This window comes from Sceloporus undulatus, chromosome 7 (genome assembly GCF_019175285.1).
Source record: "Sceloporus undulatus isolate JIND9_A2432 ecotype Alabama chromosome 7, SceUnd_v1.1, whole genome shotgun sequence".
NCBI lineage: Eukaryota > Metazoa > Chordata > Lepidosauria > Squamata > Phrynosomatidae > Sceloporus > Sceloporus undulatus.
This window is the reverse complement of record NC_056528.1, coordinates 30607588-30633464: the sequence shown is the minus strand read 5'-3', so window position 1 is coordinate 30633464 and position 25877 is coordinate 30607588. Positions and strand designations below refer to the sequence as shown.

General features: G+C 49.5%; 1 protein-coding gene across 2 annotated transcripts in view; it reads right to left on the bottom strand.

The window, feature by feature from the left end:
• KLF8 (Kruppel like factor 8) overlaps positions 1 to 20187 on the bottom strand; it is a 39758-nt gene extending 19571 nt beyond the window's left edge. The window contains exons 1-2 of one of the 2 annotated variants that reach the window (XM_042478669.1): positions 19949 to 20187; positions 2432 to 2561 (exon numbers count right to left, since the gene is read on the bottom strand). The gene's annotated coding sequence lies outside the window, so the exon portion shown is untranslated. The remainder of the gene's footprint in view (positions 1 to 2431; positions 2562 to 19948) is intronic. The other variant, XM_042478671.1, reaches the window with a different exon arrangement.
• Between the last annotated feature and the right edge of the window lie 5690 nt (positions 20188 to 25877).

The following is a 25877-nucleotide window of genomic DNA, read 5'->3' as shown; positions in this document are numbered from 1 at the left end:
GGGAGAGAGTGTGCACAATCATCACATGCATGCGCACACAGACACACAGCCCAGGCTGGCTTTTGTGTCCACACATCCATCGGGCCTTCTTTGCTCCCCTGTGTAGCAGGATGGGCTACACAGTGCAAGGAGGGGGAGGAGGCGAGTGTGCACACCCACCACTTGCATGCACACACAGACACACACCCACACCCAGGCTGGCTTTTGTGTCCACACCTCCACCAGGAATTTCCTCCTGGGCCCCAGCAGCTCTGCCTCGCCCTCCTTTTGCCGGCAGAACAAGCCAGGAGGAGATGCTGTCAGGCAAGAACAGAGATGCTATTTTGAGGCCGGCGAGGAAGAAGAGGGAGGGCTGCTTGCTCTGTTGCCAAGGCAACCGCATCCACCCGGCAGCGGAGGAGCTGGTACTTGGCCCAAAGATGGCTGGCACCAAAGGCAACCAGTTGGGACCAGCAGCAGGAAGGAAAGGCCTTCCACTCTCCTTCTCTTCCCTCCTTCCAGCCCCACCATTGCAAAGAGGGAAGCTGAGCCAGGCATGCCTGCAAGTAGGAATTGCTCCTCCTTGTGAAATCTGGCTCTGCTCCACTGCAGGGTCCTATGCATAAAAGGAAGGAGAAAGGAAGGTGGGGTTTTTTTGGTTGTGGCACCCCAACAAACACCCCCACCTCAGTAACTCTGTTTCTGTTGGCTGGCAAAGGCCATTTACCTCAGCAGATGTTCGGAGAACATAGAATCATAGAGAAGGAAGAGACTCCAAGGGCCACCCAGTCCAACCTCCTTCTGTCATGCAGGAACTCACAATCAAAGCATTCCCATTGACAGATGGCCATCCAACCTCTCTTTAAAGACCTCCAAAGGAGGAGACTCCTATCACTCTCCAAGGAAACATCTTCCACTTTTGAACAGCTCTCACTGTCAGGAAGATCCTCCTAATGTTTAAGTGGAATCTCTTTTCTTGCAGTTTGCATCCATTGCATCTAAAAAGAACCAACGGCCGTGCATGCTTTTAATTTCCTTCCTGTGGTTTTTCTGTTTGCAGAATTTGGTTACCTCTGATTGTTTTATATTCCATGAGGCATCTGAATCGAGCAATTATAGCAGTTTAATGTCACTTTGACTGACTGACCCCATCCTGGGGATGCTGGGAATGGGAGGAAGAGAGGTAAACTGGGCCATTTTTAAAAGCAGCTGAAAAGGTGGGAAGACAGAGGAGTGATGGAGACCATCCCAACCTATCACAGCTGAAAAGGGAGAAAGGAGAGCAACACAGAAGTGCCTTTAAGGTGAACCAGCCTGCTTTAGCATGGAACCATGGCAGTTAAAGTAATGTCAAACTGCACTGACTCTGCAGTGTGGCAGCAGCCTTTATTTCAAAGGAAGGAACTGACAACAACCACCTCTGAGGAGTCTTTGCCTAAGAAAGCCCTACGGAAAATTCATGCGATGGCCGTAAGTCATCAGGCAACTTGAAGACCATTATTATTATGCAGTTTTGCATCGATAGCCAAAATTGCATGATGATAACAGTATAACAATGGATCAGACAGCAACGGATGAGGAACGATGTTGTGTGTAAAGCCATCTTGAACCCCATTCTGGGAGAAAGGCAGGATATAAGCCCAATAAATAAATAAAGGCCGCCGGGGCTGTCTCTCCAGTCCTCTCTCTCATGTAGAGCAGCTAGTGAAAATGCAATTTTAAAGGCAAAATTTTATTTTTCATCCAGTGTTTAATACTGGGGTGTGTGTGCGTTTTAATAAAGAGAATCTGTTATAAGTGTAACTGCACTGTTTACTGTTGTAACCATTATTGACTTTTCCCCAACCATCTAAACACACACAGAGAGAGATGTGCTGGTATCCTATTTCTGCTCCCCTTTCCCAGCCCATCCCCAGGCCCCAAAGTCATACCAGATTGACTGGAAATGTCTCCCCCAAACCCCAGTTTTGTTTCCAAACTCCTCGGAGGGACAGGAAGGGTGTGGGTGCTGCCAAAGCGGGTGCCTCCCTTCTCCTTCTCCTCCTCCCAGGCCACCCCACCCACTCCAGCCGCCTCCGCCTATGCGCCAGCCCTTCCTTCCCTGCAGACCTCACCCGGGGCAGCAGCCCATGCCTCCGCGCCCACCATCTGCACAACAGTCAAAGCCTCCTCCTCTGCCCCACACATCTCCCACAGCATTCCCACTACTGCCACCACCACGAAGCTGCAGACCGCTGGTCAAAGGAAAAAGGAAGTCAAAAGGTGCAGCAATGCGATCCCGTTCTTGCTCTTGTTGTTGCTTCCCAAAAACCAGATGTTCCAACTGTACACATTTCCCACATTTTTAACAAAAGGTCCAAACTAACTCAAAGTCTCCTTTGCTAGAAGTATAGTGTCTAGAGATCGAGGGAAGTAACAGTGCCACTCTTATTTTACTTTGGTCAGGCCTCACCTGGAATAATCCTGTGTCCAGTTCTGGGCACCACAATTCAAAAAGGATCTTGACCAGCTGGAATGTATCCAAAATGGGAAGGGTCCGGAAAGCACCAAGTCCTATGATGCAACAGTTGGGTATGTTCAGCCTGGGGAAGAGAGGGTTAAGAGGTGATAGGATATTTGAAGGGGTGTCCTATTGAGGATGGAACAAGCTTATTTTCTGCTGCTCCAGAGACTAGGATGCAGAGCAATGGATGGAAGCTATAGGAAAAGAGATTCCACCTAAACATTAGGAAGAACCCCCCTGATGGTAAGAGCTATTTGACTGTGGAATATGCTACCTTGGAGTGTGGTGGAATCTCCCTCTTTGGAGGCTGTAGTTAAACAGAGGCTGGATGGACATCTGTTGAGGGTACTCTGGTTGTGAGTTCCTGCATGGTAGAAGGGGGTTGGACTGGCTGGCTCTTGGGGTCTCTTCCCACTCTAGGATTCTATGCTTTTGGCTCACATCCACCATCTGTGCCATTTGCATCACAGGAATCTTTTCTGTCAGACAGTGAGGATGGGCAATTGTGGAAAGCAAGGGGGCTGTGTTAGCCCTCAGAAGACCTTGCAGCCCCCCTCCACACACCACCTGCTCCCACAAAAATAAAAGCAAAACCTTTCTACCTTCAAATACTCCAAACACTCTCCAGGGGACATGGGGGCATGTTTTTTGTCTTCTATTTGTATTCCTGGGCCCCTAGATCAGGGGTAGGCAACCTACAGCCTACGGGCTGAATCCGGCCCGGCAAGGCCTTGAGACCAGCCCCAGCCCGGTCCTGCCGCCGATTGCTATCAGGGCCTTTGGCCTCTTGCGCGAGGGCAAGGGGCCTTTGGCCTATCAGGGGGAGGCGGGCAAGGGGGGGGCAAGCAGGGGCAAGGGGGGCAATTGTCTATAGAAGCCTCAGAAACATGCGTTTATATTAACATTTAATGTTTTTTTTAAAAAAGCATCCTCCATTTGAAAATTTTGTCCTACATTTGTCCCGGTATATGTGTGTGTGTGTGTGTGTGTGTGTATTGTAAATTATTTAATTATTTTTTTTTTGCTTCGGCCCCCCAGTTGTCTGAGGGACAGCAACCCAGCCCCCAGGTCAAAAAGGTTGCCTACCCCTGCCCTAGATGATAGTTTTGAGGCCAAAATACATTTTTGACAAGTTTTGCAAAATTTTTGCTTTGACCCTGGGTGTCAAATGGCTTGGGGAAGCTGCATATGGCCCACAGCCCACATTTTGCCCATCCCAGTCAATTTGAATCCTGATCCCAAAGCCCTACCTACCTGAAATGTTAAACATTGCCTTGACTGTTTTTCCCATTCTCCTGGGAAGTCAGACAGCATTCAGTCAAGCTCCAGAGTTGAGAAGACCAGTGCCTTATATGCTGTCTGATCTGGGAGACCAGCAATTCCTTTCCCCAGCATGCCAGGGACTGTTTCTTCCCTGGAAATGCTCCGGGGACCAGAAACCAATGGCCCAGGGACTACCATGTTCCAGTAGCACTGTGAGAGGCAGTGAGTAACCTAAGGGTTACTACACACAGAGGAGCCAGGAGCTCCAAGAGGCTGCATGCCCAGTACCAGCACCCCCTTGGGTCATGCTGCCATGGGTCATGCCATCCCTGGGAGGGCTTTGCCAAAGGCACTGGCATGGGCAACACAGAGCCCAGAAGGGGAGAAAGGGCACTCAAGAGTCCACTCCCTGGGGCCAAAGCAGCAGGGGACGTAGGACATTTGGCCCCAGAAGTGGGGCAGTTTCATGTTTTCGCTTCCCAAGAGGGGCAAAGGGAGAAAAGGAAGCAGATGGAGGCCAGGCCAATGGGGCACACCCGTGAACCCATCCTGGCTGCTGGTGACACGCCAACAATCCTTCCCTGCTGTCCCCACCCAGCCTCAACTGTCTTCTTGACAAGGTGAAGAACTGGGAGCAAGGCAAGCTGAAAAGGCAGGGAGACTGATCCCGGCAGGAGTGGTGCATCAGGCGTGTCCCGCACCCACCTTCCCTGCAACCTCTCCTTAACCTCTGAGCACCCAGCCCCTGCCAAAACTGGAAAAACACAGCGCTGTTCCTCCTCCTGCACCCCACCCACGGCCATTCCTCCTCCTCTGAGCTGGGTGTGCTCCCCAGGGCTGCCTTTGCATGCCAGGCCTTGCATGCCTGGCCTCCAGCATCCCCCTGTGGCACGTGGCTGGCTGTGTGGGCAGAGGCTTCCAGCTGGCAATGCCATCTGTGGTGAAAGAGGGCAGGGAGAAAGGAAGCTGCACAAGTACAGAGAGAGAGGGGAGAGGAGGAGACTAAGAGGCACATGGAGTCCCAAAGCTGGGAGGAGGAAGGCAGTGAGGCTCCCTAGAAGTGACCCATTTCTTTATTTCAGGAGGTTGGCACCCTGCTCCTAAAATACACGGGTGCAAGGACGCCCCACAGACTTTAGCACCACTTTTCCTGCATGCTCAAGCTTGTGGCTTTGAAGGGGAGAATTATTCCATGGGGAGAAGAGAATGTCTTCTGAAGATACCCCATTTGCATGCACCCCTAACGACTGTACCATTGGCACCAGCAGGTAGCATCACACCTGCCTGGAAACGTAAACCTTTTGCACCCTTTGCGACCTTTCCTCTCCTCTTCTGGACAATAGCAGAGAATTTTTATTTTGCAGTAGACCAGATCACGTCTGATATTGGAAACTAAGCATGGTCAGTCCCAGTTAGTCCTTGGACAGGAGACTGCCAAGGAATACAGATGCCAACCTGGCACACCCCAGGAACGGCAACAAAGCAAAGGCCGCATGCATGGATCCTGCCTGCCCACAATCACAGCCAACAGATGCCATCATCATATTGGGAAACCTGTTCCAAGCCCCTCTCTCTCTTCAGCTTCAGAGCAGAACTTGCAAGGCTTGGAAGCAGCAGCTCTGAAATGTAACATCATGGCTGCAGGGGACACTTTGCTTGTGGTCCAAAAAGTGGACACCGGGCTGGGATTCTGGGAGCTGGGGGCCAAGGATGACCTTTCCCTGGTTCAGAGGTGTACTGCTTCCTTCTTAGGAGGCTCCACTCCCTTCCATCTCCAAAGTGGGTCAATGAAAGGAGGGATTTGGCAGCACATGGGTAGCAGTTGCTGAGATGGAGACCTTCTTGAGATGTCAGAGGGGTATTTAAGGACACCTGTTCCCTCACTGCAGGTTAGCCAATCTGAACCCAGCACCTGATCTGGTTGCACTCGCCCCATTGACCGAATGCCCGTTCCCTCATGTGATGCCCATCTCAAAGTCCAAAGTGTGCCAACTGTTCTCAGCTGAAAACACAGTCAAGGGAGACAGAAGAGACCAGCAGAAGAACCTGAGCAGGAACCAGGGCACTCCTTTCCTCCCTTCCCAAAATCTGACAAGGCCTTCTTGCTGGTGTCCCCCTAGGCTGCAAATTCCTCTCCTTTCACACAATTGCCAGGAAAACAAGGAACACAAACAAAAATAAGAATATGCCCTGAATTTGGTAACTATAATATATTTAGCAATTGCATAGCCTACAATGGGAGCTATTTAAATCCATGGAAATTAAGTAGGTAGGGTTCTGAAATTCCAGTTTTTCTATTTGACAAATAAAGTCCCTGGTGTCCTTTATACAGGATGGTATGTCTGAAACCATAGGGGCCAGAAAATGACCCAAATACTGTAAATGGCTAATGGTTCATGGACAGAGTTATTAGCTGTAACAATAGGTCTCTCCCAGGGGAAGCAAATCCCTATTTATGGGTTTTTGGAAGTCTATGAAATGGTTTGGATGCCTTAATACAACTGTTGCCTAAAGAACTACCGTACTGTATTTAAAAATTTTGAACAAACATAGTTACAGTTCTATACGCTATCTAGTTACATGTGAACCATTATCTTACAGTTATGTTTATACTAGTTATAATATAGCCAGTCAAACTATATAATATGTAATAATTACATTGTTGTACAGGGCATCTATTAACAAGGTCATGCCAATTTGCTATAAAAGTAACTTTGTTGCAGTAGTAGGCTGCCAGATTGCTAATTGCATTATAGGAGAACGAAGAAGACAAAGGTGGATTTGTGCATTTGGACTGTTTTAATTATTTGTCATCCCTCCTGCAGCCATTAGGGCAGTGATTCCCAAACTTTTGTCTTCCAGGTGTTTGGGACTACATCTCCCAGAAGCCCCAGCCAGCTTGGCCAACATCCAGGAATTTTGCAAGCTGAACATCAAAACATCTGGAGGGCCAAAATTTGGGAATGATTGCATTAGAGATGTTTGTCCAAAACACACTGCAGAAATAATCCAGTTTGAGGTCACTTTAATTGCTCTGGCTCAATGCTAGGAAATCCTGGGAACCATAGTTTTGTGAGACATTGAGCCTTCTCTACCCAAGAGTTCTGGTGCCACAATAAACTACAGTTCCCAGGATTCCCTAGCACTGAGCCAGGGCAGTTGTTTTGGACCTGAGTTGTGATTTCTCTTTGGATGCTTCTTGCAGGAAGCCAGGACAGAATTTTATTTCGTTAACTGGTGCCAAGAAGCCACTCCGCAGATGATGGTGTTCAGGTGAGGAGTTGAGGATCCAGGTGGCACCACTCCAAACCTACGTCCCCCAGGCGCCAATGCCAGCATATGGGCGGCATCTCTGCACCTGACAGGGAGCAAGGGGAACAATTATAAGCCTCAGCAGGCAGCAATGCAACCGGGCGCCTGGCTGGCAGCAGAGACCAGACGCTGTACTCAGCAATGGAGTTTGGCAGGTACCCGGCTGTGGTCCTGCAATGCGGAGGGGAAAACCGGAGAAGACTGACGTGGCAAAAAGAGGGAAAATGGAGGAGGAAAACACAGTCCCATCTCTGGCCCACTGCTTTCCATGCATCAAGGACCCAGAAGTTTTTGTAAACCATTAAAAAAAGTAACTAGAGAAACTTAAATATAGGAATTGCACGAGGCAACAGTGCAGGGAGGGCAGTATGGAAAATTCAACTTCTCTCTTTTGCTGGAGGTAGAAGGTATCCTTTTGCAAGACTGAAGAGCTGCTGTGCTGGAAAGAGGATGGAAAGAGGGTTTTAAAATGGGGTTTAAAGTCATGCAGACTGCAAGTCCCAACATCCCTGGCCAGCACAGCCCAATGGTGAGACCTGCAACAACACTCAAAAGGTCACATAATCCCCTGGTTTAAAAGAAATAAGGAGCTGGAGATTTCAGACCAGGTAGAGCCAGCATGATGTAGTGGTTTCAATGTTGGACTACGACTCTAGAGACCAGGGTTCGAATCCCTGCTTGGCCATGGGAAGGCAATGGCCAACCTCCTCCGAACAAATCTTGCCAAGAAAACCCCTATGGTAGGTTTGCCATGAATCAGAAATGACTTGAAGGCACACAACAATGACAACAAAGCTAAAACAACACACTGGAGCCATGTTTTAATACAGTTTTTATGCAAACTTTCCCAGTTCATATATCGCCATGCATCCAGGTATATCTCAGACCAGCTCCTTGCTATGTGGAGATCTCCTCCTCTGCATGGAGATGGACATGTTCTGGTTTTACTGGGACGAACTGGGGAAAAGGGAACCAGTGTGGATGGAAAGGGCACAGTATGAGTGTGGGCATCACTCACCTGCCTGAAATATTCATGGCTGAAAAGTGATCTGTTGGCAAGATAAGAGCTTGTCAAAAAAGGAAAGAAAGCGCTGCTTAGTGGCTAGAGAAAGGGACAAGAGAGGGACCAAAGAGGGAGATTTATTAGACTGGTGTGGGCAACTGCAGCAGCTCTAGAGGGCATTTATTCATAGTTTTGCATCTGGGATTTGTGTGCTGCATCAATAGAAGTATAGAGTCTAGATCAAGGGAAGTAATAGTGCCACTCTATTCTGCTTTGGCCAGGCCTCACTTGGAATATTGTGTCCAGTTCTGGGTACCACAATTCAAAAAGGATGTTGAGAAACTGGAGTATGTCCAAAGGAGGGCAACTAAAATGGTGAAGGGTCTGGAAACCATGCCCCATGAGGAATGATTTAGGGAGCTGAGGATGTTTAGCCTGGAGAAAAGAAGATTAAGAGGTGATATGATAGCCCTGTTTAAATATTTGAAGGGATGTCATATTCAGGAGGGAGCAAGCTTGTTTTCTGCTGCTCCAGAGAATCAGACCCGAAGCAATGGATGCAAGCTCCAGGAAGAGATTCCACCTCAACATTAGGAGGAACTAACTGACAGTAAGGGCTGTTCGACAGTGGAACAAACTCCCTCTGAGTGTAGTGGAGTCTCTTTCCTTGGAGGTCTTTAAGCCAAGGCTGGATGGCCACCTGTCGGGGATGCTTTGATTGTGATTTCCTTCATGGCAGGGGGTTGGACTTGTGGTCTCTTCCAACTCTATGATTCTATGCCCAAAATGCCCCCCCCCAAAAAAAAAAACCAGAAGTGTCTGAAAGTCCACTTTTCTTTCTGGAAAAAAAAATGTAATTTTATGTCTGCATTGAAGAGTGCAGAGGACCTTTTGCAGTTGCTAGAGATACCTGACTCCTGAGAGGCAGTTCACCCATTTTGTCTGGCTAGAAAAGGGACAGAGGTCCCAAAGGGACCAAGGGCCACAGAAACAGGGCTGCATTGTTGCCCACCCCTGACCTAAAAGCTCCTGCCAAAATGAGAAATGCCCAAGGTAACGGGGGGGGGGGGGGGCAGATTTCTGCACAAAAGGATTTGGCTTTTCATTTCTTGGACTCCAAACAAGTTCCTGGGCTCCAAACAGAGGCATCAGAACCCACCTGATCTTGGAAGCTAAGCAGGCTCAGCCTTGGTTAGTACATGGATGGGATGTTTCATATGTACGTTTCATATACACCTTATACACAAAGCCTGAAGGGAGTTCTATACACAATGTTTTAAATAATCTTGTGCATGAAACAAAGCTTGTGTACACTGAACCATCAGAAAGTAAAGGTGTCACCTATGAAGAAAGTGTGAGATTATGGAGCATTTCAGAATTTGAGATAAAGGAGACTTAACCTGTACTATGTTTTAAAACTGTGTTAATACAAGGCTTTTTAACAGGACTGTTCAATGGTTTTTCAACCTTTGTATCAAACAGGTATTGGTTGTACTCTGTTTTTAATTGGATGCATGCTGCCTTGAGTCTCAATTCCAGGGGAAATTCTGGGTCTAAATTAAAACAGATAAATAAAGAGATCCATCTTCCATCCCAGCAGAGCCTTGCAAAACAGGAGTGACATGCAGCATGCCTCTGCAAGGGCTGGGAGACCTGAGTCGGCCGCGCTCAGACACATGAATGCAGCCAAGATCCCATTTCAAATGTTCCAGGGCGGCTCAGCGCTGGCATGGGGAACAAGATCCAGAGCCCAGCCTATGCTCAGCACCACCCTTGGGTCACTTCTCTCTCTCTTTTTCAATACACAGAGGTCATTTCGGTTATGGAAAAACAGCCAGAGCTGCCCAGTTGGCTGCAGGCAGGATGAAATCCTCAGCAAGGTTGTGGGTCAGGGGCTTCCAAGGGAGACGCAGGGGCCATTCACATGTTATTTTTTAGTAAAATGATGCAAATCCAGGTTCACTTCTGGCTTGGATGGGGAAGGTGTTGGGGTCATGAGGAGGAACTAGTGCAATTGAGTCATTTGGATGGTCAATGTGTTTTTAGGTTGCATCAATAAAAGTATAGTGTCTAGATCAAGGGAAGTACTAGTGCCACTCTATTCTGCTTTGGTCAGACCTCACTTGGAATAACACTGTGTCCAGTTCTGGGCACCACAATTCAGAAAGGACATTGAGAAACTGGAGCGTGTCCAAAGGAGGGCAACTAAAATGGTGAAGGGTCTGGAAACCATGACGTCCTATGAGGAGAGACTTAGGAAGCTGGAGATGTTTAGCCTGGAGAAGAGAAGGTTAAGAGGTGATATGATAGCCCTGTTTAAATACTTGAAGGGATGTCATATTGAGGAGGGAAGCTTGTTTTCTGCTGCTCCAGAGAACAGGAGACAATGGTGCAATGGATGCAAGCTCCAGGAGAAGAGATTCTAGCTCAACATTAGGAAGAACTTCCTGATAGTATGGGCTGTTTGATAGTGTGATATACTTTTCTCAGAGTCTGGTGGAGTCTCCTTCTTTGGAAGTCTTTACACAAAGGCTGGATAGCCATCTGTCAGTTGGGGTGTTTTGATTGAGAGTCCCTGCATGGCAGAAGGGGGGTTGGACTGGATGGCCCTTGGGGTCTCTTCCAACACTATGATTCTATGAAACCACTTCTGAAATTTTAAAAGCAATAGGATTTAGGAATGCACTTTTTGCTTGCCTGGCACCCAAGCCAAACCCAACCCAGGAAAGAGGCATGGCAGCATCGCCACCGCCCTCCCGAACCTCCCCATTCCCCCACACCGGCCGGCCGGCCTACATAGGCACACCCTCCCTGCTCACAGCTGTGACCTTCCGAGCATGTCACCACTCTGCCTCCTGGCACTGCGGGGAAGGAAAGCTGCTCTTAAAGAAGACTGAGGAGGAGGAGGAGAAAAACAGCAGAGACTGGAGAAGCAGCCAAGGGGTGGGGAGCAGAGTTTTCTTGCCACACAGAGTTTACATTGCTGAGAAAACTGAGCTTTCACATCCATGGGTGGAACAGGAATACAATCCTTTCCCCATCTCCTCAAAAAAAGGCATAAGACCCAGGCCCAAACCCAAGGAGAAGCGGCAGCTTGTATGACAACTGCAGAACAGCTGCAGCGCAGAGGGTGCCAGATCCTGGGCAATGTCAGTTGAATGGAAAGGATTATGAGACCCCTCTGGGCCAAGGACAGTATAGTGGGCCCTTGGTATCTTTGGCTGGGATTTGGTTCAGGACCCTTGTGGATACCAAAATCTGTGGATGCTCAAGTCCTATTAAATACAATGGCAGAGTGAAATGTTCCTTATACAAAATGGCAAAATCAAAGTTTGCTTTTTGGAATTTATATAGTTTTATAATACTTTCAATCTGGGGATGCTTGAATAGATGGATAAAAAATCTGTGAATATGCAGGGCCAACTGTAATGTGTCTTCCAGTCTGGGAGGGGAGTAGTCTGGATAGCCATTGGGGTCTTTTCCAACTCTTATATGACTCCCTGCAGTGCACACACCCTAGACACATACCCCTACACACACCCAAAGCCATGCTAGAGAAATGCCACTTTCCATGCTACAACTTGTAGAACCTCTCCAGCCAGCAAGGCCAGTGGAGCTATATACAAGCAATCAATCCCTTGCCTTTTCAACCAGCCTGAGAGATCAAGGAAGCTTGTAAAAATTAAAAAAACAGATACAGAATCACTTACAACATGGAAGAGTAAAACTGTAATTAAGTTATCCACAGACTCAGAGTTTGCAAAAGTGACCATTTGGGAATCTTAACTCTGACACTGCTAATAGCCATGATGCCGCTGTATCTGGCTCCAATGCAAGCCCTCTGGTCCTAGAACATGTCCAGCCAAGGAGACAAAACTCTGGGGCCACAGTCCCTGCTTGGAGGCCTCAAAAATCACGTTTGGTCATTTGAAACCCTCCCTGGGTAACCTGCCATGCCCTCTGAGCCCAGGCTATGCCACCTCTCTGCCAGACAGAATTGCACAGAGGGGTCAGCTATGGGCCAGACCCCTCTTTAAATCTTGACTGGTGCAACTTGCCAGCTGCGGTGTCAGATTTTCTCACTAGTAGAAGAGCAAGTTCAGTGGGCAAGACAGAGTTGTCCCAAAAGGGTGCTATGAGGTAGCGCTGGGGGAACAGTGCTCAGTCAAGGGATTCGTGATCTATGCGGAGAGATGGAGTTCAGTTCTGACTGAGTAGCCACAGGTGCTCAGATCTGCAGAGATGGTCAAGCATTGGTTGGGCCAACAACCCTTCATGAGCACACCCACAAACTTTCTAGCACATGGAGGGAGCTGGGACCATGTTCCCTTGGGCACACAGGAGACACAACGCACTCCAGAAAAACACAACATCCCGTATCCTCAAAATAGCTATACCTTTATCAGGCCCACCAAAATGCATAAAATACATGAGACATTTTGGGCCATTTTCCGAGCTCTGTTTGTAATGCCTTTGCAAGCACATCCTCCAAGAACACCTGGGAGTTGTTGTGTCCACCACAAGAACATTTTCCAGGTTCTGCTTTGAACAGTAAATACAGTAGTTAACAGCAGCAACAAGGGACCAAGAACACAGAGAGGAATACCATTTTCAAAGCAGTTCTCTTGCTCTGAGGTTCCTCTCCCTCAAGGTGAGGACCAGAGAAGAGGGTCCAGACCCTGACATCTTGTCCATTATGCCCCTGGCAGATGGAGACTTGCAACCCAGACCTCCAAAGAAGCCAAGCAACAAGAAGGAACAACTGAAGGAAGGGAAGGCGTGGCTGGCTCAGCCCTACAGCTGACTGACCGGAGGCCATTTGGGGTCATGGCGGTGCAGTGGCAAGAGGCTTAGTGGGGCCAGAAGGAAGAGACCAGCCCACCCCCAACCCACTAATCTTGGCCACCTTCCACCTTCTGTGAGTTCCCAGCATCTTCAGTATCTGAAATGGACAGCAAAGTCCTGGTCTGAACAGAACTTAGAAGGCCTGTTTATCCAAATGCAAAGGGGAAGCAGCATCGCGCATGACAAAGCCCCCCCTTTTGGATTACAGCACCCAGAATCCCCCCAACTATGAAAAAGCAGCACTATGCATGGAAAAAGTCCCTTTTTGGATCCCCCCAACCATTACAGCCATGACACCTGGGAGATTCTCAGAACTACCTCCCAAAAGGAACATGTCTCATGCCATTCAGCCCCTCAGGAGAGGGGCTTCCACAGCTAACTGGGGGGGGCACAGTAGAGAAGCCCCTGTTTCCATTTCCTCACCTCTCCCACCTCCTTTGCTATTATGTGCCCCCCTTCCTTCCCAGTCTATGGAAGAAGCAAGTGAGAAACATGCACAGCATTTTGAGCTTCTCACTCCAGAATACAGAATGGGGACGCTTCAGGTGGACCTAGAGATTCCTAAAGAGAACACATTAACTGAATCTGTGAATAATCAAATCTGCAAAAGTGAAAGCCGCAAATGTGGAGGGGCAACTGTGCTATACATGCATCTGAGGAAGTAAATCTACGAAAGCATATGCTATCAACTTCTCTCTTTCGGTGAGTCTCAACGGTGCTACAAGATCGCTTTGCAGATATACCTTTGAGCAAAAAGACCATGAGACCTAGAATCTTGCTCCCCAACCATGTTCATCTGGAAGGAAGCCTCTTTTCCATGAAATGCAGTGACTGGAGCAGCTGCTGCTTTGCCTGCCTGCCTCCATCCCTCTCTGGAGGCCCAGAAGAAAGGAGCCCTGGCATGCAGACTCAAAAGGGAGCCGGTCCCTTCCCACCCCCAACACAACAGACAACCTTCCCTTGGATCCTGCAGAGAACAAGAGGTCGATTCTCTTCCAAGATACCTACCACTCAGAGAGCTAAATAATTCCAGGGCTGCAAAAAGCAAAGCTCTGGGCTGGCAGGAAAACAGCCAAGGCAAGGGAGGTGGAAATCCAGCCCATTTGCACACATATCCTTTGAGCTGGAACCAACCCATCCACACACACCCCAGAAGGTGGGATGGTTGCTTTCCCACTTAAAGATTCACACAGACAGTTTAGCAATAGCTGCGTTAACTGTGTCCATGTCTTTGCTGTTTGGTTTGGTTTTTTAAAAAAATATTATTTTAAAGTATTTTGCTGTTTGGAACATTTTGGCGAAGGAACTGTGTGGCGACCGGAGGATGTTGGTGGAAGGCCAAGTGTGCAAAAGGGAGCCCTGGAAAAGAGAAAGCATGTGTATGTGAAGAAGGGACAGGGCACAGAACTAACAACTGCTTAAAAATTGGGTGGCAGGAGAGTAAGCAGGCCCTCCAACATCTGGTTTAAATGCCTCTCTGTTTTAAAATTGCCTTTTACCACTAGATTCAGTTGTTGTTGTTGTGTGCTGTCAAGTCATTTCCAACTTATGGTTTTCTTGGCAAGGTTTCTTCAGAGGGAGTTGGCCTTTGCCCTCCTCTGAGGCTGAGAGAGTGTGACTTGCCCAAGGCCACTCAATAGGTTTCCATGGCCAAGTGGAGGTTTGAAGCCCTTTGAAATGACTGCTTCTTGCTCTGTAAAGTCCACAGAGGTCAAAGCTTCAGTACTTTAGAGCAATTGATTCCCAAACTCTGGGCTTCCAGGTGTTTGGACGTCAGCTCCCAGAATCCCACACCACTGGCCAAGATGGCTGAGGCTTCTGGGAGCTGAAGTCCACAACATCTGGAAGAACAGAGTTTGCGAATAAATGCTTTAGAGGTCAGCAGGAAAAGAGGAAGACGGCTTTCCAGAAGGATAGACCATAGACCCTCCAAAAGACTCAACGTTTTTGCACACAAAAGGTCCCAGTTATGGCTAGGGATGGGGAAAATATCTTCCTTGGTCCCAGGAGATCCATTGCTAAAGTCATAACGGAGTAAGCATTGCATTTGTAGATGGGTCAGTGCTGCCTTAACTCATTTCAAAGCAGCCTGATGAATATTTCCTTGGAAGGGGAGGCATGAATGGGTTAAAAGGCTGCCTGGGGAGGATCCTGGTTGCCAAGGCCCAAAATGCAGCCCAGGGTGTGTCTCAGGCAGAGAAGAGCAATTCTGCAGCCAAGGAGCCGCTCAGCAGCTCTTGGGTGTCCTGGAGTCATAGAGCCGGCAACCTCCTGCTCCAGGAGGTATCATTACCTGGACAGCTGAGCAGAGTTCAAATTACATAGGCCGCAGCCCCTAGTGAGGTCCATAAGCCTCCACAACCTGAGCCAGGAGCTTAGTGACCACTGGGTTGGGGTTGGCTGGCCCTTTTGCAGTCCCTTTCCTCCCTTCCTACAGGCCAAACTATGGGCAGCAGCAGCAGCAGAACTCATCTGGGAGAAGGGGCTTTGTACTCCCCCTGGACACTCAGCTGTCTCCCTGTCCTACAGTTGTTGTTATTGTTGTTGTGTGCCTTCAAGTTATTTCCAACTTATGGCAACCCCAAAGTGAACCTATCATGGTTTTTTCTGGGGCTGAGAGTGTGTGATGCACCCAAGGTCATCTAGTGGGCTTCCGTGGCCAAGTGGGAAATTGAAACCTGATCTCCAGGGTTGTCGTCCAGTACTCAAACCACTACACCATGCTGCCCTGGCCTCTCTTGATTTGAGCCAAACCACCACAACTCAAGACACTTAGACCAGGGGTCATCTGCTTCCATTGCCTTTCAATTGCTATTTCTGCAGGACCCTACGCTGGTGCTCACCTTCTTCTCTCCTCTTTGCCCAAAGCAACAGGTAGGGATGGTTAGATTGCAACTCCCAGCATTCCTCTCCATTGCTGGCTATAAGGCTTCTGGAAGTCCAACATCATTTGGAGGGCCAGACAATTCCCACTGCCGGTGTAGTTTCCCTTCTCTTGCAAGGGAAAGCCTCTACTGCTATTATTTTATTTCCTTAACCAGACACTTAACAGCCTCCTGCAAAAATCAAATCAGTGCCAACACTTCATTTGCCCTGGTGAAAAACAGGCGCATATATATATATATATATATATATATATATATATATTCCCCATAACACACCAGCCAAATTGCCCCCGGGAGGATTCCATATCATAAAGTAATATGCTACATTAATATAGAGCAACCTGAGAACATTCAAGAGACTTCACACATAATCACTGCAATAAGTCTCCTGAACAATCCCGTAAAGTCATCATAACCTTCGCACCGGAGGCAGATCCAGGGGTTATGAGCCCCCCGTTCCCTTAAGTGTCATCTTTGGGACCCTGAATGAGCCACAGTGTCTCCCAGCCTCCAGCCTTCCAGGTTGTGGGACTACAACTCCCAGAATCCCTGACTACACTATATGGGAGTTAGAAGAGCCACTGAGTTGCAAGATCCAATTTCCCCAGGTCAAAGGGCAGTGAGTTCTCTCCAGCTTTTATTCCAGCCTTCAAAGGAACGCCATCCAAAGCGTTGAGCCCAAATAGTTTCAGGACCTTGGAAAGCAAGAGTGGATTGCTGCAACACATCTTGATTCCCTTTAAGTACTACAGCTTTACTCTGTGGAATCCTGGGACGTGTGGTTTGGTGAAATACTGTACTTAGAATCATGTGTCATGGACCAGACTTAGGAAAGTGGAGTTCTCCTCTAGCATATATTCCTAAATACCCCAATAAGCAACAGGTTCCAAGATTCTGTGGGGCAGACCCATGGGAGTTATAGTGGTATCAAACTGCTATAACTATGCAATGCAGATGCTACTGTCTCCCACAGTTGCCCAACCCTTGGTAGCTGGTATTCAGTAGCACAGTGGCTCTGGACTTGGGAGTGACAGGGATTAACCATCCCACCTCCTTGCCACTGAAATGTCTATCATCTCCCATACATTTCTTTCTTCCCTTTTGAAAAGCATCTCAAACAGCAGCCACATCGGATGGGTGGCAAATGTGAAACGTCAGCTGGGGATTTCCGGGCTCTCGGCAGCTCTCTGCTCTCCCACCATTGGCGACCAAAAACGCAACTAACAGGTCTCTGAAAGGTCAGCACAAAACTTTCCCAGGAGATGTGAAACCCAGGCCAAAGAGGGAGAAAGAGAGACAGAATCGGGATTCTGCACTGTGCAAAGCCAAGAAGCAGAGCTCTGGTTAAAAAGAAGCCTTCCCAAAACTAAAGACCTTAAGGAACTAGAGAGCCCAGGTTTGCTTAGATGGATGATGGCACTGCTGTGGCATTTAAAAATGGGACCAAGGTGCTATAATAAAGGTGCAGAATAGAAGAGAAGGTGAAGACGTGAATTGATAGCTGTGCTTAAATATTGGAAGGGATGCCATACTGAGAAGGGAGCAAGCTTGTTTCCTGCTGCTCCAGAGAATAAGACAGGGAGTCTCAATGGATGCAAGCCTCAGGAAAAGAGATTCCACCTCAACAAGGAACTTCCTGAATGGCAGAGTCTCCTTCTTTGGAGCTTTTTAAAGCAGAGGCTGGATGGCAATTGTGTATTGTATAGGAATGGTACAGGACCCTTGGGGTCTCCTTCAATCCTAGGATTCTATGGTTCAAAGGTCTCTTAGCATTTCTGAGGAGGCTGTAGATTTGCCTTTGGGCATTAACACTTCCTGGGCTAACAGGGATGCCTAGCAGTTAGCACCTCCACCATTAACATGGAGGATAACCAACAATCCTCTAAAGCGGCGGTTCTCAGCCTGTGGGTCGCAACCCCTTGGGGGGGTCAAACATATTTCCGATGGTCTTAGGAATGATTTTATGGTTGGGGGGTCACCACAACATGACAAACTATATTAAAGGATTGCGCCATTAGGAAGGTTGAGAACCACTGCTCTAAAATGACCCACATGGTACTCTGCCCCTTATCCTCTCTTTCTGCCATTCTCTCACCAACACAGCTGTCTTAGCCCCAACCATATTTGCCTTAAGGTTGCCATAAGTCAAAAATGACTTGGAGACACAAAACAACAACTGCACAGAGAGGCCAGGATTGCATTTGGGATCTTCCATTGGGCTAGAAAGAAAGCTGCCTCCATACTGAGTCAGACCCTTTGACTTCCGGGGAATTTGGACTTCAGCTTCCAGAAGCCTCAGCCAGCTTGGCCAACAGTCAGGGATTGATTCTGGGAACTGAAGTCCAAAACATCTGGCGGACCAAAGTTTAGGAACCACTGCCTTAAGACCAGTTTCATTGGTTCTGACTGGAATCCGCAGCAGGTTTCCAAGGGTTTCAACCCTACCTGGGGATCCCAGGAAATCCTCCCTGAGGGTCTCCCATCAGAGTTTTAACCAGGCTTGGCCCTGATCAACTTTCAAAATCAAAACCGGATCAGATGCATGCAAGGTGGGATGATGGACTTCTACGGAGGAGGCACCAGAGACCATAATTAGAAGTGTCCTTCTTTGCTCATTTTGTTCTCAAACGAAGCAGCAATCAATTTCAGCAAACAAAAAAACAAAAAACCCAACAATTCTCACTGTAAGAAAACTCTCCCAAAACTGCTTAGTTTTCAAATACTATTCGCAATTTACGAGTTCTTTTGTGTTGTACGTTTGGGGTTTTTTTGTGCAGAAAGCAGAATTTTCTGCACAGAAACTATTTCTGCACAAAAATATTACTGTCAGCACAGAAACTACACTTTCCTGGACTGAAAATACTGTTTTCTGTGCAACAAAACAAAACAAACCCCAACGACACTCGTGTGCAAGTTTTGCACAGAATAAACCCCAAACTGCAAACGTTCCGACACTTGAGAAGCACATATTTTTAAAAGATCTTCAAATCTTTGGTGCCACTGACTGCCTTGTGGCTGCATCCTATGCAATCGTGGCCTTGCAGTTTGGTGAGGCACCAGAGGAAATCTGGCAGAGAAGGCTAAAGACCTTAAGGAACTAGAGATCCCAGGTTTGCTTAGATGGATGATGGCACTGCTGTGGCATTTAAAAATGGGACCAAGGTGCTATAATAAAGGTGCAGCATAGAAGAGCTGTCCCTGCAAATGGTGCATGTGGCTTCTCTGCAGCTGCACCCTCCCTCCTGACCCCTCTCCTGATGGAATCAGCCCTATTTGAAGCTACAGGCAATGCAAGAGCGCCTCTGGGCATGCACAGAAGGCACCATAGATTCTGAGTGGGGATGGGGCAAAACAAAATAAACTAACCTTCTCAAAATGTAGCCCCTTGTGAAAGCTTTCCTAGACTTCAGCCTACTTCCTCAGATGCATTTAGATATAATCATTATCATAATAATAATATGCAAAGGGATCTTGCAGCACCTTTTGAGACTCACTGCAAGAAAGAAGTTGGCAGCAGGAGCTTTCCTAGACTTCAGCCCCCTTCCTCAGATGCTTCTGGAAATGTTTAATCCCCCTTGGAGTGAGACCCCACCCAGCCCTTCAGCTGTTTCTTGGACTGCACCTCCCAGCATCCCCAGGGCTGCGAGGCATGTTGGGAGCTGCAGTCCAACTGCACCTAGAGCTGGCCAAAAGGGTCCCACCTGCCTTCCTTTCCCCCAGGACCATTCTTGCCTCCTGTCATGGCCCCCTCCCCAACTGCGCTGTCAAGAGGCTTCAAAGCCACGCCCTCCCCCGCCCCTGGTGGGCGTGGCCTCTCCTCCTCCTCCCCTCCCCGCCCCCCCGGGAGGGGGCCCGGGCCCCCCCCCCGAACAAGAGAGTCCCCCGGGGGGAAACGGGGGACCCCCCAAAGGAGGGTCCGGGCCCCCCCAGAGGGGGGAGCTTTGGCCAAACCCCCTCCCCACCCCCAGGAAAGAGCAGCCTGAGGGGTAGGGAAGGGAGGGGGATGGAAGGGGAGCTCTGTGGAAGGTCCGCACCCCCGGAGAGCCCCCAAGATGGGCGGAGGAGGGCCAGGGGCAGCCAGAAAAGCCACGTCTCTCCCCTCAGAAGAAGCCCCCACCCCAGGTCCCCCTCAGAGCCCTCCCTTCTCCCAGGACTTACTTTGCACTCCTCCTCCTCCTTTGGGGGGGTCAGGAAAGAGGGGCTCCGGTTGCCTAGGGCTCCCCTTCCGCGTCCTTCTCTCCGTCCTCCTCCTGGGCTTCTTCCTTCCCTCTCTCTTTCCCTCCTTCTCCCTGTCTCTCGCCTTGCCCCCCCAAAGCAGCCCTGACCCCACCCAGCGGCTCCACCCAGCCTCGGGCTGTCAATCACCGGCCCTTCAAGGTGGGGGGGGCTGCAAGAGAGGGAGAGGGAGGGGTCCAAGAGCTGGGCTGGGCTGGGCGCCTCCCCTTCTCCCCCTCCCCTCCTGCTTCAAAGTGGGGAGGGGGCCAGCCCTCTGCAGCAGAGCCACATTTGGGGTGGGGGAGGGGCTCCTCCCCTTCTTGCCCCGCCCTCTTGGGCGTGGCCCTAAGGGAGTGTGTCCTTGGCCCTCCATTGGCCCCCCAGGTGAGAGGGAGGGGAGGCCACGCCCACAGAGGACCCACCCCCTTTCCTCCCTCCCTCGCAAGGACTCCGCTGGACAAAGAGCCTCTGGCTGGCCAAGCCCAGACGCCGACACGTGTCTCCCGACTGTCGGAACGGGACCTCAGGCATCCCTGGGGCAAAGCGGGGGGTCTAGCCCCAAGGGTAGTTCCGGGGGTACCTGGAAAGGGGACATGCCAGGCAGTGGGTCCCCTAGTTTTCTCCACCTGCTGCAGGAAGGGGACTGGGCTGGGCTGGGCTGGAGAAAGGGAAGAAGAAAAAGGGGGTGCCCCAAAATCTCCCCCAAAGGATGGAGTGAAGCGTCCAAGCAAGGCTTCAGTTGCGCAGAAAGATGCATTGCAAGCCCTTGCAAATCTGGGTTTGCTCAAGCAACGAAAGAAAGAAGGGAGGAAGGACTGACTTTTATGGATCGCTGGAAGGAAGGGTGGGCCCCAGGTTAAGTTGCAGCCTCACCTGTCACCTGCAAAAGGGCGGGGCAAAAGAGGGGGCGGGGCTTCCTCCCCTCCCACCTTTTGGATGATGAGGATGATGGATGGATGGAGAGGTCTTTGGACGGAACCTGAGCTCCTGATGGTCAAAAGACCCCTCAGCCACACCTGTCTCTGCACTGCTATGATTCCGTTTGCCTTCCTTTCCGGCTTCTGGAGACCCTAAAAAGGCCAGCCTAGCCTGGGGCTATTCTATATTCTGTTTTCTAGAATGTACGCCGCTGGCAGGTCCACCTTATTTTATTTTATTCTGTGTACAGTGCTGTGTGTAAACTTACAGCACTCTATAAATAAAGTTTAATGCTAAATAAAATAACAATGCAAATAAATATTTATTTACTGAATCTCTATCCTGCTTCTTTCCCCAGTGCAAGACCCAAGTGGCTGACAGCCTTCCTTCTCAGCATAGAGAAGCAGGAGACAATCAATGGGGGGCGAGGCCATTGCGCTAGATAAGTGTCAAGAGGCCACTTTGGGAGAAGGTAGCTTCTTCCTAGATGCCAGGGGTCAATCAATGCAGCCTTTCTTGCTGCAAACTACACATTTCCCAGAATCCCATAGCATGGGGTCTCCCTCCTTGGAGGTCTTTAAGCAGAGGCTGGAGGGCCATCTCTTGGGGGTAATTCGATTGTGAGTTCCTGCATGGCAGAATGGGGTTGGAATGGATGACTCTATCATTCCAAACCCCATAGCCCTCGCTGCTTGTGAATATTGGGGCCAGATTCTGCTGCCAGTTTGGACCAGCTCTGTATTGACTTGGGTTGGCCAAACTTGGTCCTAGAGACTGCAGAACCCAGTTCTGGTCCATCTCTTTGTTCTGAATGACATCCCTTCCTGACTAAGGAGGCTTAAGCGCAAAGGGATTGTGTGGGTCTCAGCTAGAAGTGTGCAACCGATCTGCCTCGGAGGGTTGTTGTCTCAGTAGATCCGCCACAAGATGGATGTGATGCTGTTTTTCTTGGGAGTGGAGGTGAATCTATTGGGAGGCAGGGGCAGCCATTTGAGAGGAGGGGGTTTCAGCAACTGGGGAGATGGTGGGCGAGAAAGGCAGGGGAGGGAGCTGGCAATGAGGTGCCAGGAAAGAGACGGTTGGCAGCTGCCTGCTGCTGCAGCAACAGGACCATGCCAACTATCAGTTGCTGTGGCAATGGGAAGCGTGACAGGTAAGTGCCAGCCCTGCTGTGCGGCCCCCTCCCACATTTGCCTCTCCCTTCCCAACCCATGGAGAGCCCCCTGCCACCTCTCCATCGTCACCCATCACCAATCCTGCCAGCTTCTCCATGGCAACTCCCAGCATGCCACACTGGCAGCTCCCAATACAGCTTCCCTATGGAAACCAGCGTACCCCACCCACACCCCTGGCATCCTGTCCTCACCTCCCTTCGTGTAAAGCAGGGAAAGAGGATGGTAAAATGCTGGGGACCAGACAGAGACCCTGAAAAGGCAGGAATGGGAAGAAAGAGTGGCCTAGCAGGCTTAGCAGGCCTAGAATCATAGAATCATAGAGCTGGAAGAGACCCCAAGAGCTCCCCAGTCCAACCCTTTCCACTATGCAGGAATACACCATCAAAGCACCCTTGACCCATGACCACAAAGCCTCTGTTTAAAAACCTCCGAAGCCTGGCTTTGCCCTGGGCAATGGGGAGACTGAAGGAGGAAGAGGGATGCAAACCAGAAGCTGCATGTTACTCCTCCCCACTATCTCTCCTGGTCTTTGCTTTGCTGTTCTTAAACCATCGATGCAGAATCCTGATGCCAATGCATTGCATTTGGAATTAGGAGGAGACAGCAAAGCTGCTAAAATAGATGGTCCTGGAGAAGGGTGCTGAGGATACTATTGACAACTAAGAAGTCAGACAAATGGGTCCTAGAATAGATCAAACCAGAAATCTCTCTGGAAACCAAGATGACTAGACTAAGGCTGTCATACTTTGGCCACATCATGAGAAGGCACAACTTATTGGAAAAAACGAATGCTAGGAAAGGCAGAGGGAAGCAGAGAGAGAGGAAGGCCGCAGGCCAGATGGATGGATGGATCCTATAAAATAAAAATGTACATATCTGCATATGGTATGAATTTGCAGGTTTTTAGGGTCAATTGTTTTGACATACATTTCTAGACCTATATACCTGAATATCTACAGTATACCTTTTATTCTGCGTCCCAAAAAAGAAAGCAACATTCCCAGCGCTTTGCCCATTTGCACAGGCTGACTTTGGGCAACGGCTTGCTTTTGATATTGCTTTATGGTGTCACATTTACCTTTGCAATTTTGTAAGCCACTTTGCTTGCCCAGAATGGAACAGCAGGGTATAAATGACAAATGCAAGAAGTCTATTTAGGGCAACCCAGTGTTCCAATGGGGATTTTTACAGTCTGTCCAGGCGCCTGGGCCTCTCCTCCTGCGCATAGTAAACAAGGCATCCTGCTGGCCTCTTCTTCCACCACACCCTTCTGTGCTCCACCCGGTTGCATGCATGCATGCGCGTCTGCATGAAGGGAGATTGCTGGGCCCCAGTTAAGGCTGGGCCAGGAAGGGGCAGCCAGGAACCCTGGTCTTGCTCTGACTATACATTTCTCCCAGCCTGAGAAAGCAAAGGGGGCTCACAGACAGGATGCAAGCCCCCTCCAGCCCTACCAATTGTATCTCCCAGGGCTACTGCCTCCATTGGGCACTGCTGCCGCTGCTCCTCCACCTTCGCAGAATCATAGAGACCCCAAGAGCCATCCACTCCAACCCCTTTCTGCCATGCAAGAACTCTCAATCAAAGAATCCCCATTGACAGATGGCCATCCAGCCTCCATTCAGTGGGCCAGTTGTGGCCCTTGGGCCTGGATTTCTCCACCCGTGTCCTAGAGCCTGCCCTCAGGATCTCAGGTTGCCCAGCCTGAACTCCCAATTTCTGGTTGGGGCCCAGGTGGCAGTTTGCAGAAATGCAGGAAGGAAATCTGGATATTTCAAAGGCTTGGTTTTTCCCTGCTGCACTCTGCTTTCCCTGGCAAAAGCAAGGGACCATCATGCCAGGTAGCATCTACAGGTGAGGGTAGGTGCAGAATGCATTTAAAAGATCATCCATCCCAGGACCACTGTATGGGAACCTTCCTCCATCCTATTCCTGCAGTCCATTTGCCCCTGCATATGTCTGTCCTGGGAGGAAAGTACAAGAGAGGAGGCTTTGCATGCCAGGTGTACCCACACAGTTCAGGAAGATGGCTAAGAAAGCAAAGCACAGATGGCTCTAGCGAGTGAGTCAAGCCACACGCCACTACAGTAGCTGGGGAAAACAACCAATCCCTGACCCCAAATATGGTGATGAATTGAGTTTTGAGCATGAATCAAACGCCTAGCAAAAGGCACAGCTGTTCCTCTAGCCTGTCATAGAACAAACATCCCATTGCAGCCACTCTCCATCTCACAAGGCTGAGCATTATCCAGGAGACCAGAAGAGATCTGGGGAAGAAGGAGGCAGTGGGTGTGAAGGGATGCATGCAAAGGGGAACTCCCCAAATTCTGGTGGTCCACCAGGATGGGAAGGACATCGCTGGCAGCCAATCCAAAAGGGTTTCCATAGCAACTGATGTGCCCTTCCAAGATCTGCACCGCTGGGCAACAGATGGGTCAGGGGGCACATCATTGCAGAACATGCCTGGCTGGGAAGAGACGGCCATTGGTGGGCTCAGTGAACATCCCTACAGCCGCTGCCCCCTTGCCTCCAACCTCCACCCCCAAATCCCCATTGGAAAACAAGGGATTGCACAGGGGTGGGCAACTGCATCAGAGCCAACCAAGGGGACAATTTGTTATCCCTGGGACCCTCTGGGTGAGCCCCGCATTATTTAAAAGGTGAATTGCAATTCCCAAAGGCTTCTGGGAAAGGCAATTCATTGATGGGGGCAGAGAGGTCATTAATGCACACGCAATTTTCAGGGACCAACAGGAACTTTGAGGTTTCAGTTTGCCCCAGGAGTGCCGATACAGGAGGAAGGGGACCAAATTTTCCTTTTGTCCCCAAATCTCTAGCCCTGCAATAATAACTGCACAACCCTGAGAAGTAAGAATTTAGGCCTCCGAAGCAAAGAGGCCAGACAAGGAAATGCAAAGACAGGAAAGAGATCTGGGTGCGAATGGTTTTCTAGGTCTCATTCTCTGCAAGGCTAGGAATTTGGTGGATGAAGGGAAACTTCATTTAGGGGGGCGGCAGAATCCTTATAGGGAATGGGCCCCAAATGCTAGACCCCAAAATGGGTTTTAAGGGTAAAAGGGCAAAGTGAGCCACAGCAGACCAAGGGTTGGGAATGTGGGGTCAACTTGGATTGGGATTCATCACAATGAGTTTAAATAGGCAAGAGTGAAATATGAGATCAGCCCCAAGAAGGAAAGGATGGTGAATGAACCTATGGAAGGTTTAAGGGAAGAAAGGTTCCCTGAAGACACATGGATTGGGGGCAGGGCTGGGGGATATTTCTGTCCCACGGAATGATTTTTTGCAAGTACCCTTGGAAGAGAATCCAATTGGGAAAGCATTGGGCTCAAAGAAACAAGAGGTTGCACTAAAGCACCTGGAAGCCTCCTCCCATCTTTTGTTGTGGCTCCAGTGGCCCTGTGTCCTTTTATCCAGGGAAAATGGGGAAAATGCCTCCGGACATGGCATCCCAAGGCAGATACGGATGCAGCAGGCAGGCAGGCTTGCCTCAGGATCCAAACCTCTGCTGTAAATCAACTCACTTCTTTGGCCCCACCAGCATCAGGAATGACTGCCCACTTTTTCAGACAGACTGAAGCCCCCTACCCTCCTGTTAACCAGGACAACTGACCACTCTTGCCAATTATTTGGGAAAGAATAGTGAACCTAGAAGTAGACTGGTACATACCATCCATGGCCACAGGATGGCAGTGCAGCTTCAAAAACAGAGATTCTGGGAGTTGCAGTTGCAAAGGATAACACTTCCCAGCTCTGAGTCC